This window comes from Muntiacus reevesi, chromosome X (genome assembly GCF_963930625.1).
Source record: "Muntiacus reevesi chromosome X, mMunRee1.1, whole genome shotgun sequence".
Lineage (NCBI taxonomy): Eukaryota > Metazoa > Chordata > Mammalia > Artiodactyla > Cervidae > Muntiacus > Muntiacus reevesi.
Window position 1 is genome coordinate 25,700,294 of NC_089271.1, and position 9,728 is coordinate 25,710,021.

General features: G+C 34.8%; 1 pseudogene; it reads left to right on the forward strand.

Annotated features, from left to right (window-relative positions):
• Positions 1-2,450: 2,450 nt before the first annotated feature.
• On the forward strand, positions 2,451-2,857 carry LOC136154035 (cytochrome c, somatic pseudogene; annotated as a pseudogene).
• Positions 2,858-9,728: the final 6,871 nt, after the last annotated feature.

Here is a 9,728-nt window from a genome sequence, read left to right on the forward strand (position 1 = left end):
ATTTTACACTAAACTGACAAAGGCAGTATAGGAAAGGAAGATTGATATGCATCATGACAACATAAGAAAAAAAATTCTTATGAATCCAAACACATTTCAATTGTTCTTACCCATGAACAAACTGAGTTTAATGCCAACCTGAATTCTTAAGTGGCTTAACATTTTAACACCAATTCTCCAAAGACAAATAACCCTGTCACTTTCACCACAAACACAGACAAACCATCAGGCAAATTTACCATCCAGTTACGAGTTTTAAAAAAGCCTTAGAAAACTATAGCAAATATCATAATTAGTAATATAACATTGAGAAACACAACCTGAGATAAGACTGGAGGCAAGGATACCTGTTATTACTAGTTTTTTTCAACATTTTATGGAGGTCTAGGGGTGACAATGCATGCAAAAGTTAAAAATGCATAAGTAATTAACAAGAAAAGAAATGAACACATCTTTATTCAATTGGATATTTATGTTCCCAGAATATCTCAAAATAATCTACATGTAACAAATTAGAATTAAGAACTGCATTTAGCAATATTGCTGGATTCCACACAGTTAAATCTAAACACATTTTTCTAAAGAACAGCAATTCTCACTAAACATTTCATACACATCATAAGAAATGGCATGAAAACCCTATACAACAAGATTATAGTTTTAAGTCTTTTTCTGTACACTGATAAGGTAAAAATTGAGAGGATTTTGACCCTGATTACTGCTGTCACTTTTCCTGATATCATGGCAAGAGAAGTTCCTGGATATTAAGTAAATTCTACATTACACCTGACATTTAATCCCAGTAGAACAGTGAAAAAAGCATTCTTTCTGACACTTATACTTATCACCTCCAGTACAATGGTTTCACTGACTAATTAGAGGTCAGTTTCTTATAAGTGGTTCATATAAAAATAAAATTTTTCTCTATGCAAATTTTCTATATTTTTTCATATTATATCTTTCCCACCCACCTCTGTCATAATTCTGGTTTTAAGCATAATTTCTCACTGTATCATACTACTTATAAAAATAAAGTAGACAGTTAAAAAGAATCATCAGTAATATGCTGCCATGTAACTATTTTATTTTATTGATTAAAAGTAAGATGTGTGCTCAGTGTAAAATTTCCAAAAAACACAGATATGTATCCTTTGACAGAAGTAACCATGATTAGCAATGAAGAGTGTACCTGAACAAACATACATATAATTATACATCTATATAAGTAATATTTATTTACTTGTAAATATATGTGAAATAAACTTGCTTGCTTTTTATTAAAAATATGTCCTGGAGATATCTTCTGCAATTATATAAGATCTATTTGGGTGTAAAGTCTGCAATGTATTTACAGTGTGAATACAATATAGTGTACTAAAAATAGCTGTTGTGCCTTTTTGTAGCCATATTTATATACATATCTTTGACAAATTCTGTCAGATATAGTCATAGAAAGCCAATTATGGTGGAAAAAGGTAGGTAAATTTAAAGTATTGGTAAAAAATAGCAAATTAATTTCCAAAAACTCAGTACCATTTTATATGCCCTCCAAATTCTGGTTATGTACAGTCTGTGCATATTTTTTATGCATTTTAGTAAGAAAAAAAAATAAATACATTGCCTTGTGTTTTTTTTAATAAGATATTTTTGCTCTTTCTATATTTAGTTGCTATTGCCATTCCAATAAATTATCCTTTTATTTACACAAATGGAAAATTTAGAATTGACAAAACAGATATTTAAATTTAAAAATATTTCAGTAGTAAATGACTTTTAGATATTTATATGAAATATAAAGAATATTAGTGAAGTGTACAAAAATCAAAACTTCTGAGAAAGATACGTTACCTCCCTAGAAACGACAATGGCGGCCTTCTCAATAGAATCCATAGACAACCGAGATAATGGAGCAGAATCTTTCTGATACTGAACAAAAATAAATAAAACGTCAGCAGAATTCTCAATCCGGCAAAATTATCTTTCCAAACTAACAGTGAATTAAGACATATCCATATAAACACACCTGAGTCAATTTGCCGGCGGACAACCCGTAATTTACGTTATTACCGGAAGTTCTACAGGATATGAAAGGAAATACGGAAACCGAGAACCAGTGACCTGTGACCTGTGCTTGAAAAGCACAGGGCGGCGGACCAACACAGCGCCCTCAGCTGGTGATAGTTGATAATGTCAGTTGGCTGAAATTTCAGCCCAGGAATTTATCTAGCATCACAACTGTTGCAATGTGTTGGTTACAAAGATTCACTAGGCTTGACCTAGAACCCTACGAGGAGCCGTAAAACACACCTCTTGAAGGAAAGGATAAGAATGTATAGAGAGGTTTTCAAATGACCATAGGGGTGTGTCCTTGGGCTTAGAGAGTGGGACCTTCTGCTTGCGGCTTAAAGCAGGAACCTCTCAGGAGTGCGAGGAGAAGGAACGATTTAAAAATGGGTGACGCTGAGAAGGACAAGATTTCTGTTCAGAAGTGTGCCCTGTGCCATATTGTGGAAAAGGGAGGCAAGCAAAAGACTGGGCCAAATCTCCATGGTCTGTTCGGGTGAAAGACAGGTCAAACTGCAGGATTCTCTTACACAAATCCGAACAAGAACAAAGGCATCACCTGGGGAGAGGAAACACTGATGGATTACTTGGAGAATCACAAGAAGTGCATCCCTGGAACAAAAGTGATGTTCGCTGGCATGAAGAAGGGAGAAAGGGAAGACGATAGCTTATCTCAAAAAAGCTACTAATTAGTAACAGTTGTCCATTGCCTTATTTATTACAAAACAGAAATGTCTCATGACTTTCTATGTGTATCATATTTAAATTGATCTCATACACTAGAATTCAGATCATGAATGACTGATGGAATATTTCTGTTGGACTGTCCTGATTTAAATAAGATTGGCTTGTGGCTTAGTGAATATGGTCAGCTTTTTGAATTTTGATAGTAATTCCGGTTCAACAAGGACTATCACTGTTTTCCGTTTCTAAAGAGATGATTGACATTAGAAATGTCAAAATTTTCAGGAAGATGGTGAATGCCTTCTCAGACCCTACAGGAGATTGGTTTTATTCTCAGATATATACCCCAGTTATAGAAATATATATATTTTTATATATAGTTATATTTAAATACTGAGAAATATTATATATTTCTTAAATATATAAAGAAATATATATATTTAAATACTGAGAAGGTCCCTTCATTGTCTTATAGAACAGCATGAGATTCACCTGTGTTTCAAGTTGTGCTCATTAGCCTATTTATGCAAGGGCTAAAGACACACTGACCAATGTCCACTATATCTTTTCGGTCTTAACTATGCCAATTTAATTAAAATTCTTTATCTAAAATACTGCCTTTTACTTAATGAAAGTCATTTTAGTATTGTTTATGTATAGCATCAAATAAAGAATATTTGGCACCTCACATTTTATAGATGATCTTTAAGGTCAGATGCTTTTAAAATTCACTGTGACAAGATATGCTAGCAAACTTTGCCTGTGCATTCTTCATGAAGTCAGACTAAGTTATAATTCAGGATTGTCTTTCAAACAAGAATTCAGAAACACAACTGTAGAACTACTTATATATGTGTGATTGGTAATGATGCTTTTGCCAGCTCATTAGAAGAGGTAAAGTAGAGGAGCTATATCATCAGCACAGATTTGTAAACTATCCGATCATAGGGCTTAAGAATTAAAAACGAAGTCAGAGATTTAAAAAAATTTAAAAAACAAACTGCCACAAATAAAAATTCAAAAGAGGAATTTAAATTGAATTAATAAAAATATTCAATATTCAAAAGGAAGCACAAAAGAGGGACAGAAAAATAAAGAGATGGGGAAAATAGAAAATGAATGGCAACTTTAAAACAAACTCTATTAATAATATTAAATTTAAGCAGACCTAATCATTCCAATTACAATGGGGAGTTTTTCAGGCTAGAAAAAAGACAAGTCCAATTTACTATATGCTACTTACACATGAATTACTTTGAATTTCAAGAGATAGGTTGAAAGTAATAGTATAGAAAATAATATACTATGTAAAATTGAGCATAAGAAAGCATGACAGGGTACATTAATGCCAAAGTAGACTTCAATAAACAGAGTATAACTGGAGACATATAGGAACATTTCATTATAATTAATGAATCCATTTATCTGGTGACAATATTCCTAATGTTTAAGTGCCTAATTACAGAACTTCAGTAAGTTCTGATTTTTTTGTAATTTTCAATTTGCCACTAAAATTCTTAATTTTGTCTTCTATTTACTTGAACATAGGCATTTTTAATGAATATCTGAAAGGTCTTTTATCTGGTTAACTTGTTATTCTATTTCCATTATCTGCTGTTTCAACTGGTTTTTTGGTCACATGTTCTTTTCTCCTACTTACCCTGGCCATTTTTAATTGTATACCAAAAACTATATATGAAAGTTGTAGACATAATTCAAGTTAAATTTCATTCTGGCTTTGCTACTACCAACACTATCATTTTCAGACCTATCTATTCCAAACAGAGGTTCAAATGATTCAGAGATGAGCCTGGTAAGAGTTGGTCATTTCTGGCTTTACTGTTGCTCCCAAACTATAGCCCTCAGCATCCCATTCAAACCCAGCAAAATTACAGCCTCTTACATTCCCTATGGCGTGGTGAGTTTACTGGAAGTTCTGCTCATTGTTCTACCTCTAGTAAGCTACCTGAATTTGTATATTGTTCTTCAATCCCTCTTTCCTTCCATCTTTCTCTGTCTCCCTCTCTCCATCTGTCTGTCTTTCAATATTTCAAGTTGTATGGATAATCTGATTAACTAGTCTGCCTTGATCAGATGAGCATCTCCAATATATAAATGAGTACAGACTACAGGTCTTAGTATGCCACTGACTTTTTTGGGGGGCTCAATATTATATTTGTGAGATTCATTCATATTGATGCATGCAGCTGATAGTTCATTTATTTTCAAATGCTGGACACTAAGTTTGTTTTAATTATGTAGATAGATAAGTGATGGGCAAACTTACTTGGGCAGAGATTGTCATTGTTCGATGAAATTTTTTTTCTGAAATCATTAATATCTATTTTAAGACTTAATATGTGATCAACTGTCATTAATTTATGCCAATAAAAGAACATATGCATACCCATATTTAATATCTTCTCTAATATATCCTAATCTTCTTGACTGAGTTCACATTAAGCAGTAACCCGAAAATGTACCTCCAAGAGACAGATCACACTTGGCACATGTTGGGGACTGGAAAAGTTTATGGATTCAGTCAAATTTTAAATGGTAAATCAAGCAAACAATGACAAAAAGGATTGAATCTTCAATAAACACTTGCCCTGAAATACTTTACCTTCTTAATATTGCTTGGATTGATTGGCTACAAAAAGCAAAACTATCACAAACTAATACATATTTCAAAAAAATTGTATTTAGAGAGATGTCGGCTTCCAGTAATGGTAGACCATTTCAACTCAAGCCTCCTACTGAGAAAACCTAGGAAATCTGGAAGATATTAAAGGTATTATTAAAAGGCACCAAAGGCCCAAGGAAGAATTGGATCTCAGAGACAGGAGAAGCCTAAGTGATGAGACCCAAATTTGATACCACTGTTTCCTCTTAAGTCCTTTTATAATACAAAAGAGATGACTGAGGATCCAAATCCTAGGCAGAAAGTTGTAGCTGAGAAGTTATGCAGCTGATCAGGGCTTCCAGCCCATGGAACACAAACTGGACCTGAGTACACACCACCAAGGAGAGGCTCTAGAAAACAATCCAACAAATCATTTAACATCTCTGAGAGGATATGCCCTAAATATAAATATGAATCAGAAATATAAAACTCTTCGCAAAATCTGAGACCCAGCCTTAAAAGGACACAATCCCTCACTGCTATGAGATGAATTACTCCAAAACTAACTGTCCCTCATAAGCAAAATGAAATGCTCCCTGGCCTCCAGTTATCTCCATAGTGTTTCATACAGAAAATCTAGCTTGCTGTCAAAAATAAATATATATACAAAAGCAAGTGGAAAGGGAAAGATAGGCATTAGGCCTATATTACATTTTCTCCATTTACTATGTATACCAGGACAGGAAAATCAATGATTTGGTTATACCTATACCATTTAAAGTGACTGTGAAATATCACTGTACACCTCTAAGGACTACAGTTTAAAACACTGACCATTCTAAGCAATGATATAGTGCTACAGTGGCTCTCATCCACTACTAACAGACTATAAAATGATTCAATTATTTGGAAAAACTCATTGACTCTATCCTATTTATGATGTGATTCATGCCTTTCACTTCTGGTGTTTATCCAGAGAAATTAAAGCATATGTCCATACACATATTTGTATAAGAATGTCAACTCCATGGACTTGGGGCCATAGAGAAAGTTAGCAGGGATGATTATACAACTCCACATGGAAATTTTGGCAGGTAACAGATGTAGTCATTATCTTATTTCATAAATATATACATATATGTAAATCATAGTGCACCACACATTTAAAAATTATCCAATTTATGGTATGTCAGTTATACCTCAAGAATCTTTTCAAATGTGTAGGATGCACCAAAAGAAAACTTCCCACATTAAATGCAAAAGAGAAAATGCTGGAAAATTCAGGACCTGATCATTACTCACAAGACTTTAGAAAAAAAATGGTATTGTAAAGTGGAGAAAATAAAACAATAAAATTAAAATAAAAATCTAATGAATTTTTAAAAATATAAAAGAATACCAATAAAACCAAGAAAGTTCTCTTTTGAAAGGGTTAATATCTTTATTATCCCTTGCAAAACATCTAGCAAGGCTAATAATGAGAAGGCACACATAATTCACATGAGGAACATAAAGGCGGTCATCCCTACAGATTGTTGAGACATAGACATAAAATTAAAGCTGTTGTGTGTGCATGCATGCTAAGTTGCTTCAGTCATGTCTGACTTTTGTGACCCCATGGGCTGTAGCCTGCCAGGTTCCTCTGTCCATGAGACTTTCCAGGCAAGAATATTGGAGTGGGTTGTCATGCCTTCCCCCAGGGGATCTTCCTGACCCAGGGACTGAACCAGCGTCTCTTACATTTCCTGCATTGGCAGGCAGGTTCTTTTTTTTTTTTTTTTTTTAATTTTATTTTATTAGTTGGAGGCCAATTACTTCACAACATTTCAGTGGGTTTTGTCATACATTGACACGAATCAGCCATTGAGTTACACGTATTCCCCATCCCGATCCCCCCTCCCACCTCCCTCTCCACCCGACTCCTCTGGGTCCTCCCAGTGCACCAGGCCCGAGCACTCGTCTCATGCATCCCACCTGGGCTAGTGATCTGATTCACCATAGATAATATACATGCTGTTCTTTTGAAACATCCCACCCTCACCTTCTCCCACGGAGTTCAAAAGTCTGTTCTGTACTTCTGTGTTTCTTTTTCTGTTTTGCATATAGGGTTATCGTTACCATCTTTCTAAATTCCGTATATATGTGTTAATATGCTGTAATGTTCTTTATCTTTCTGGCTTACTTCACTCTGTATAATGGGCTCCAGTTTCGTCCATCTCATTAGAACTGATTCAAATGAATTCTTTTTAACAGCTGAGTAATATTCCATGGTGTATATGTACCACAGCTTCCTTATCCATTCATCTGCGGATGGGCATCTAGGTTGCTTCCATGTCCTGGCTATTATAAACAGTGCTGCGATGAACATTGGGGTGCACGTGTCTCTTTCAGATCTGGTTTCCTAGGTGTGTATGCCCAGAAGTGGGATTGCTGGGTCATATGGCAGTTCTATTTCCAGTTTTTTAAGAAATCTCCACACTGTTTTCCATAGTGGCTGTACTAGTTTGCATTCCCACCAACAGTGTAAGAGGGTTCCCTTTTCTCCACACCCTCTCCAGCATTTATTGCTTGTAGACTTTTGGATAGCAGCCATCCTGACTGGCGTGTAATGGTATCTCATTGTGGTTTTGATTTGCATTTCTCTAATAATGAGTGATGTTGAGCAACTTTTCATGTGTTTGTTAGCCATCTGTATGTCTTCTTTGGAGAAATGTCTGTCTAGAACAAATAATTTCACAATTTGTATGGAAATACAGAAAACCACAAATAGCCAAAGTAATCTTGAGAAAGAAGAATGGAACTGGAGGAATCACCCTCCCTGACTTCAGACTCTACTACAAAGCCACAGTCATCAAGACAGTATGGTACTGGCACAAAGACAGAAATATAGATCAATGGAACAGAATAGAAAGCCCAGAGATAAATCCACGAACCTATGGACACCTTATCTTTGACAACGGAGGCAAGGATATACAATGGAAAAAAGACAACCCCTTTAACAAGTGGTGCTGGGAAAACTGGTCAACCACTTGTAAAAGAATGAAACTAGAACACTTTCTAACACCATACACAAAAATAAACTCAAAATGGATTAAAGATCTAAATGTAAGACCAGAAACTACAAAACTCCTAGAGGAGAACATAGGCAAAACACTCTCTGACATAAATCTCAGCAGGATCCTCTATGACCCACCTCCCAGAATATTGGAAATAAAAGCAAAACTAAACAAACGGGACCTAATGAAACTTAAAAGCTTTTGCACTACAAAGGAAACTATAAGTAAGGTGAAAAGACAGCCCTCAGATTGGGAGAAAATAATAGCAAATGAAGAAACAGACAAAGGATTAATCTCAAAAATATACAAGCAACTCCTGAAGCTCAATTCCAGAAAAATAAATGACCCAATCAAAAAATGGGCCAAAGGCAGGCAGGTTCTTTACCACTCGTGCCACCTGAGAAGCCTACAAGCAATTGTATCCAATGCATTTGACATGAAATGACAAAATTCCAAGAAAAATACACTTAAAAAAGAAAACTTAGGAAATCTCATTTGCACTACCTCTTCCAAAAAATAGAAACAGTGAAAACCTTCCAAAAAAGTTTAATTTGATGCATTCTAAATTTATATCAAACCAACAAGAATTTCATAGGAAAGAAAAATCAAAAGTCTCTTTCATGACCAAAAAAAAAAAAAAAGAGAGAGAAGGGATGCTTAACAAACTTAATCCAAGATGTAGCAACTGTAATATACATAAGCAAATACTTTTTAATCCAAGATAAATTTATGTTTTGTATCATTTTGAAATCAAACAAAGTTAACAGAACAAAAGGACAATATCATAGATTTAACCCCAAATATGCAAAAATGCCATTAGGCAGAATTTACCATGATTAAAAGCAAAGCAAAAAAATACTTCAGAAAACTGAGGCAAATACAATAACTAATGGTGAAATATTGAAAACTTACTCCCATGAGATCAAGAACAACACAAGAATGCTTATTATCACTAATTTTGCTCAACATTTTAGGGAGGCCCTAGCCAGGGCAATAAAGCAAGGAAAAGATAAAAACAAAGGCATAAGGATTATTCTTGCTGGGAGAGTCCCATGGACAGAGGAGCCTGGTGGGCTATAGTCCATGGGGTAGCAAAGAGTCGGACATGACTGACGCAACTTAGCAGCCGCAAGGATTGAAAAAGAAGGAATGCGACAGCCATTATTCACAGATTGCATCATTATGTATTTACCATATCTGAAAGTAATCTATCGCTAGTGAGTTAGAATAAATTAGTCAATATAGGACGATTACTTGGTACCAGCTCAAGAAAAAAAATCAAGTGTAATTCTAGATACGAC